General features: G+C 44.7%; 1 pseudogene; it reads left to right on the top strand.

Moving 5' to 3' along the window:
• The first annotated feature begins 2170 nt into the window (after positions 1-2170).
• Positions 2171-3054, top strand: LOC119314278 (annotated as a pseudogene).
• The last annotated feature ends 5580 nt before the right edge of the window (positions 3055-8634 follow it).

Genomic DNA, 8634 nt, shown 5'->3' on the forward strand with positions numbered 1-8634 from the left:
TAAACTATGCTAAACTATGCTTGAACAACAAAGTAGTATATATAGGTATGCTAAACTATGCCTGAGCGTAAAATGGTTTATCGTGCACGCTGACCCATGTTGCAAGTTCCACCGCGATCTGGCTGGCCAAACCCACCCTACCGTGGTGCGTGTAGGTTCCATCCCAGGCTGCATTAGCAAATCAACCGTAATTTGCCATCCCTCTGTAGTAATCTTAACCATATATGTTACGATTCTCAAGTCCATACTAGTTGAAAGTACAAGAAACTATCTCTGTGTGGTAATAGCATGCATTATATAGTAATAACAAGCACTCTTTGTAGTAAAAGCATTTACTAGCAATCCCACGTGCATTTGGCAATGAACAGTGATTTGGCATCCATCAATAGTAATCGAGCCATATGGTTTACGATTCCTATATACAGTACCAGTAATCGAGCCAAACTAGTTAATTGTAAAAATTTGTCTTTGTGTGGTAAGAGCATGCATGTGTGTGGTAATAGCATGCACTCTTTGTAGTAAAAGCATTACTAGCCATCCCAGGTCGCTTATGAAATGTAATTCTACATCCATCAGTAGTAATCTAGTTGTATGGTTTACCATTGCTAGGTCCATGCTAGTTGGTAGTAATCTCATCCACTTGTGTAGTAACATCATGCACTCTATATAGTAAAGGCATTATTTCAACTTGTGTAGCAAAGCATTTACTAGAAGCAACGATCTAATGATCTTTTTCATGGAAGCATTACTATGTGCACAACTTCATTTACGAGGGAGCATATAAAAGGAAAGTAGCTTGGCTGTTTTGCATGGAGTGCTGCATGGCAACCATAACTCATTTAATTTTGTTACGGTGCTTGCCAGAAATTTGACCGTGGTTAGCATGTTGGCCGATTTGCGGGGCTTGCTACAATGACATGAAGGCTTCATTCAGACCAGTGATGATACTTTGCGCAACATAAATGGGAAAGTAGAGGCAATCTTCCCGAAAATGCCTTTTGGAGCTCGGCCTCCATGGAGGCCGGTTTTTGAAAAACACAAAATTCATGAAAATTCATATTTTTACAATTCAAAAAAATCTGAAAAAAATTACAGATATATATGGAGGCATAACACACATGTGTGTAAATTTTTAGGACGAAATACGTTGAAATGAAGGCTGTGCAAAAAGACAAATGTGAGGCTTTTTAACACATGTTACTATTCATCCTTAAAGTCCAGAAATTTGTCTTTTTTCTATAGGTCGCATTTCGAAGTATTTCATCTTGAATTTTTACACACACATACATCTCATCCGTGTATAGTTGCATATTTATTTTCAGAATTTTTTGAAGTCAAAAAGATTGAATTTTGAATTTTTTAAAAATAAAGGGCTCCATGGAGCTCGGTCACCAAAACGCCCTACTCCAATCTTCCATATAATGAAGTTTATAATGTATGTGTTTATATTGTACTATAATTGTTTGAATAACTTAGCATATGTTCAGATGTATGATATCTGTAATTTAAGCGCTTGAATTTTAAATATAAATATAATTTTATTAATAAATATGTACCCCTATAATAGCTAGCCTGTGTAGTTGCACGGGTAGATGACTAGTGATTACAATCTTGTTTGTGTGCAAGTCAAGCTTCTCTATTTTGCACATAACAACTTGTACAACATTACAAAATTTATGTTTGCTAATAACTTCTAGAACACTACAACACTTGACATCTAAAAGGAATTTGATGAGTCATGGCCTACTAAAGCAAGTTACATTACTAGTCTTATCTATCTTAACAGACCACACAAGATTACAAACTAAGTACCGTGACAGCCATGCTTATCTAGTTTATGCGTAATAATTTGCAGAAAATTACAAACTTATTTTCAGAAAAAATAGGCAATCTAGATTAGTGTTTGAGTTGTAAAGTGAATAAGATGAGTCATGTGTGTTATCACACCTTTTTGGTGGTGGAATGATAGTGCAACAACAAGGAACTTTAATGACCAGTCCAAGAATACACTTGTAAGTAGTGCCACCAAACATAACATACCAAATTATATTTTGAGAAGCATCCAAGCACTTTCAACACAAGCAACTGCCAATTGTGAAAGAGATCATGCCATAGCAGCTATAAATAACCTCGCAGCAAGACGATCATCCTTCCTCACCCATCATTCTCATAAGTAGAGCGCATCATTTAAGCTAAGCAAGAAGTGGTCAATACAAATCCACCATGAAGACCTTTCTCATCCTTGCCCTCCTTGCTATCGTGGCGACCACCGCCGCAACTTCAGTTAGAGTTCCAGTGCCACAATTGCAGCCACAAAATCCATCTCAGCAACAGCCACAAGAGCAAGTTCCATTGGTACAACAACAACAATTTCTAGGGCAGCAACAACAATTTCCACCACAACAACCATATCCGCAGCCGCAACCATTTCCATCACAACAACCATATCTGCAGCTGCAACCATTTTCGCAGCCGCAACTACCATATTCGCAGCCGCAACCATTTCGACCACAACAACCATATCCACAACCGCAACCACAGTATTCGCAACCACAACAACCAATTTCGCATCAGCAGCAGCAACAACAATAACAACAACAACAACAACAACAACAACAACAACAACAACAACAACAACAACAACAACAACAACAAATCCTTCAACAAATTTTGCAACAACAACTGATTCCATGCATGGATGTTGTATTGCAGCAACACAACATAGCGCATGGAAGCTCACAAGTTTTGCAACAAAGTACTTACCAGTTGATGCAAGAATTGTGTTGTCAACACCTATGGCAGATCCCTGAACAGTCGCAGTGCCAAGCCATCCACAATGTTGTTCATGCTATTATTCTGCATCAACAACAAAAACAACAACAACAACCATCGACCCATGCCTCCTTCCAACAGCCTCAACAACAATATCCATCAGGCCAGGGCTCCTTTCGTCCATCTCAGCAAAACCCACAGGCCCAGGGCCCTGTCCAGCCTCAACAACTGCCCCAGTTCCACTGGTAGAAAAAGGGCGTGTTGTCCCGGTTCGTAAGGGCCTTTTGTCCCGGTTCTGGAACCGGGACTAAAGGGTCGATACTAATGCCCTGTCCCTTTAGTCCCGGTTCAATCCAGAACCGGGATAGATGGGCCTCCACGTGGCCTGTGCGCGGAGCCCAGGCAGGAGACCCTTTGGTCACGGTTGGTGGCACCAACCGGGACCAATAGGCATCCACGCGTCAGCATTTCTGTGGTTGGGGGTTTTGTTTTTTTTTAAAGGGGGGGTTTGGGGGTTTTGGGGGGTTAATTTAGGTGCTTCATATATTGTGTTAGCTAGCTATAATTAATAGAGAGAAGTGTCCTCTCTTATGTCCGTGCTTGGTCGACGCTACGTACTATACATACGTATAGAGAGGACTAGACACGCTAGCTAGCTAGTAAGCAAACGAAGGAAACAGAAGATCGTCATGAACATATATGCATACAGAGAGAAGTGATATCGACCACATCTCCTTCTCCGAGAGATTGGTCGAACAACAAGTTCTCGTATATCTATCCGACACTACCGGCTACATATATACAATAATTATCTCTTACAAATTAATCATACGGGCTCAGGGTCCACATAGTATTCTCCGTCTTCAGGGATCACGTGGTCAAGAAAGAATGTCGCCAATTCCTCTTGAATTGCTCGCATGCGAGCTAGTGCTAGGATTTCATCCCGCTTCCGAAACATCTAATTTAAAGAAGGGGGTCAATACATATATATATGAATGAATGAAACTCAACACAAATGATGGTAATAAAATAAAATTGTGAATGTTGTTATTTACATACTTCATATTGTTCGTCAGTGTAGCCCCGCTCACAGGTCGTGTGGCGGATGACTCGCAAACGTAGTATCCACATAAATCATTCCCTTGTTCCTGCCACAACCACTTTACAAGAAACAGAGGTCAATCAAACCGATAAGCAAGAATACCAAATGGTATAGATGAAACTAGCGCTTGAATGACTAGTAGATGCGTGGAACATGCTACTATAGTACTTACTTTCGGGTGTCTAAATTGCAGCTCCTTCGGCAGTTCCGGAGCTTTTCTGGTGAATTTTCTCCAAACCCTGCCGGACAAAGAAAACAATTACTTGATATATCAGGAAATGAACAAAGTTGCTGATATGATGGATAATGATCGATTTAACTTACTTCTCGAGTATTTGAGTCATGTCTGCATAGTCCTGGGGATCTTTTCGTCTTGAGTCTAAGACGGTTACTAGTCCCTGCTCAAGCTTAATCTCTAGGAGAATATAGTGGAAACTGCACACGCATGCATAACTCATCAATTACATTACTATAACCTTGACTAATATATAAGGGAAACCGAATACGCACAAGATAGTAACACTCACTTGAAGTTGTAAGGAAAGAGTATTATATCTTTGTTTTCATTTATTTCCAACGATCGTAGCAAGTTGGCCTCGGTAGCTGCGGCATGAAATTTAACCTGAGTTGCATCTATGAGATATGTGTTAATGAACCCAATATCACCGACTTGTCTTTTCTTCAATTCGGCGATCTTCAATCTGCATAATATAGTGAGGATGATTATAAATACATGCAATGAAAGAGCTGAGCTATATAGAGAGACTTAATGACAGAAGTAGTACTACTTATAGACAGTAGCAGGCGACCGTTGTTTTATCGAGGGCCAATTGATTGAAAAACTGATAGAACTCCTCAAATGGAATAGGCAACAATTCAATTCCAACGAGGTCATGCTCCTTTTTAACTTTCACATACAAAGTACTCCTCCCCCCAGAGTCTCTACAGATTTTCAAGTACCAATCATGCAATCTTCGCATCATCATTGATAGAGATCTTTCATCTTTGACGAGAGGCTTCCCGTACTCGTATCTTTGTATCCGCACCTCCATGGGTTCATAATGTACATCGTCGGGCAGGTAATCTGCAAGATTGCTATAACCGGGCACCATCCTCGGATCATTAGCGACGTTGTGGCTAGGCACCTTGAGCGGGGGGCACGATTGCTTCGCTTGTTCGCCGAGCTGGGCAATTTGTTTCCCAGCTCGTCGTTCTTTCAGCCTTTGATCATTGACAGTACTTCCCGACCGCTCCGCTTCGGAAAATTCCTTTCCAATAATGCGCTCATAGTAGCCTTTCGGTGGAGACTTGGGTGGTTTTGTCAGGGCAGCCAAAGTGCGCTTCGCTTTCACCGGATCTACCTTCTCCTCCGGAAGTGGATGTCTCTTTGCTTTCAACCCTTGAAACTAGTCATCCACTTCGGTTCGTGCGATCTTGGCGTTCTCCTCCGGGGTCCTCTCATATGGTAACTTCTCTGGAGTCTTCAGAGAAGGACCAAATCTGTATGTCCTCCCGCCTCTGGCTGTAATTCTAGACGCCAGCCGAGCAGACGGAGCGGTTGTCTTCTTTACTTGCTTACGAGGCGGAGGAGAAGGACTACGACGCGCCGGAGTAGCCGGAGCGGCGGTAGGTCTCTTCCGCCCTTGCTGGCAAGGCGGAGAAGGAGGAGGCTGGCTGCTCGGGCACGTCGGCGCAGGCGGAGAAGGAGCCGGTCGAGTGCCCTGATCGTCACTCGCTGGAGGAGGAGGCGGTGGAGGAGGCGGAGTGCCATGACTCGCCGGAGGAGGAGGCGGTGGAGGAGGCGGAGTGCCCTGACTTGCCGGAGGAGGAGGAGGAGGCGGAGGCGTCCAGTTCGGAAGGTTGATGAGCTCCTTCCGCCATAGGCATGGAGTCTTCAAAGCAGACCCCAGCCTAGTCTCCCCTTCACCGGTAGGGTGGTCAAGCTGGAGGTCCTCAAATCCCTCCGTTATTTCATCCACCATAACCCTAGCATATCCTTCTGGAATCGGCCGGCAGTGAAAAGTTGCGCCGGGTTCAGTAGGATAAACAGAGCCAACAGTCGCCTTGACCTTCAAATTCATCCATTGCGTCATAAGGTGGCAATTTTTGAGACTCCGTGATAGCATCCACGGGATAGCTGGCAGGAGCCGTCAAGGCATGCTCCGGCTGAAGCAGCTCGGTGGAAGCAATGCTGTTTCTCCGCTAAGATGGCGGGGTAGCTTCGGGGGAACCTTCGGCAGTACGTTTATTGCGATTTGCTTCTCGTTCCTCTATCACTTGTACCCTTGCTTGCAGCGCCTGCATTTGGGTCTGCTGCACTTTTTTCCTCCTCTCATGGGATTTGTAACCACCTGCGTCCGGAAACCCAACCTTCCACGTAATGGAGCCTGGCGTGCCTCGTGTCCGTCCAGGGTGCTCAGGATTCCCGAGGGCCATTGTGAGCTCGTCGTTCTCTCTGTCTGAAAGGAACGTCCCTTGCTGCGCTGCTTCGATATAGTGCTGAAGCTTCCTGACTGGTATGTCCATTTGATCATTCGTCCAAATGCACTTCCCTGTTACAGTGTCCAAGGTTCCGCCCGCCCCGAAGAACCAAGTCCGGCAATGGTATGGGCAGTTAATTTTCTCTGGTTCGATCCCTTTATCAACCAGATCATTCTCAGTCTTGGCCCACTTAGGCCGGGCTACGAGGTAGCCACCTGACCCCATGCGATGGTGATGCTTCTTCTTCGCAGCATCTTTCTTGTTTGTCGCCGACATCTTCTTACTCTTTTCTGATGTCTTGTGGGCCACAAATGCAGGCCAGTGATCTCTGATCTTCTCATATCTGCCCTTGAATTCTGGTGTCTCATTATTTTTGACAAACTTATTCAGCTCTTTCTTCCACCTCCTTAATAGTTCTACCATCCTCTTAAGAGCAAAAGACTTGATTAATTGCTCTTTAACTGGCTTCTCTGGATTATCCTCTGGCAGTAGGGTGAAATTTGACTTCAGCTCAGTCCAAAGATCATTTTTCTGCATATCATTGACATAAGACACCTCAGGGTCTTCTGTAGCTGGCTTAAACCATTGTTGGATGCTGATCGGGATCTTGTCCCTAACCAAAACCCCGCACTGAGCAACAAATGCCCTCTTTGTCCAGAGGGGTTCAATCGGTTGGCCGTCGGGCGCGATTGTTATGATCTCAAACTTTTCATCCGAGCTCAACTTTTTCTTCGGGCCTCGTCTCTTTACCGAAGTTGTGCTCGATCCGGAGGGCTAGAAAAAAGAGCAAAGACTTAATTAATATGTGTACATACTAAAACAATGAATGCATCAATTAGCTAGTCAGCAGAAGCTTAACTAATATATATACCTGGCCGGACTCGGTTCGATCACCGGAGACGTCATCACGGTCTCCTTCTTGCACCGGCATTGGGTCACCGGAGCCGTCCTCACGGTCTCCTTCTTGCACCGGCATTAGGTCACCGGAGCCATCATAATCAGCTGCTTCCAGACAATCGGTCTTGCTGAGAAACAACGAGCAGATGGCATCACTTACTCGTGCGATTATGTCCCCCAACAACTCTTCTTGTACTTCGTCTCGGGCGGTGTCCATAGTTTCTACAAATATTGACAACATGACAATTATTATTCAAACATGACAGATGGATATATTAGTGGCAAAAACATAGAACTAATATTAATTAGTGGCCTCGATGCTGCTTCTCTAGGGTTTGGGGTGGCCTCGACGCTGCTTCTCTAGGGTTTGGGGTGGCCTCGACAATGCTTCAAGGATAAAAAAAGAAGAGGAAGAAGAAAAAAAAGAGCAGAAGAAAGAATAGAGGAGTAAGAACTCCTCTATTCTTTCTTCTCCTCTTTTTTTCTTCTTCTTCCTCTTTTTTTTTATCCGGAACGAGGGTCGTCGAGGGTCACCGAGCGATAGAGGAAACCTTAAATAGCAAGTATCATGGGTGTGAGATACATGTGGCCGTCGGTGTCGGACAGTACATCCACGTCCCACAAGTGATGTGGGCGTCGAAGCCCGCGCCACTTGTGGGACGTGGATGTAGTGTCCGACACCAAGGGCCACATGTATCTCACACCGACGATACTTTCTATTTAGGGTTTCCTCTACCGTTCGGCGACCCTGATCCTCGACGATCCACGTTTCCGATAAAATAAAGAGGAAGAAGAAGAAAAAAAAGAGAAGAAGAGAAGAGGAAAAAGAAAGAGGAGAAACCTTCTCCTCTTTTTTTTTCCTCTTCTCTTCTTCTCTTTTTTTTCTTCTTCTTCCTCTTTATTTTATCGGAAACGAGGGTCGTCGAAACCATAGAAAGAATAGAGGCTGCCTAGTGTCAAAGGATTCAACAAAACCATGTCTTCAGCATTAGGCGAAAGTAACAGGTGCATGATGGTACAAAGCTCTCCAAAGTTATTTTGGAACGGAGTCCCAGATAAGATAATTCCCTTTTTGGTACAAAGTTCAACAGACGGGGGCGGCGACGACGGCGGCGGTGACGGGCACGGGCGACGGGGCAGAGGGCGGCGGGGCAGCGGGAGAATGCGGGACTTAATGAAAATTTCACAAGTGTTTTCTTATATACTGAGAGCATTGGTCCCGGTTCGTGGAACCAACCGGGACCCGGTTCGTGGAACCAACCGGGACCAACTCCCCCTTTAGTCTCGGTTGGTGCCACCAACCGGGACCAAAGGCCAATTTTCAGCAGCCCAAAGGGTGGGAAGCGGCGGACTTTGGTCCCGGTTGGTAGCACCAACCGGGA

Source organism: Triticum dicoccoides, chromosome 6A (genome assembly GCF_002162155.2).
Source record: "Triticum dicoccoides isolate Atlit2015 ecotype Zavitan chromosome 6A, WEW_v2.0, whole genome shotgun sequence".
NCBI classification, from domain to species: domain Eukaryota; kingdom Viridiplantae; phylum Streptophyta; class Magnoliopsida; order Poales; family Poaceae; genus Triticum; species Triticum dicoccoides.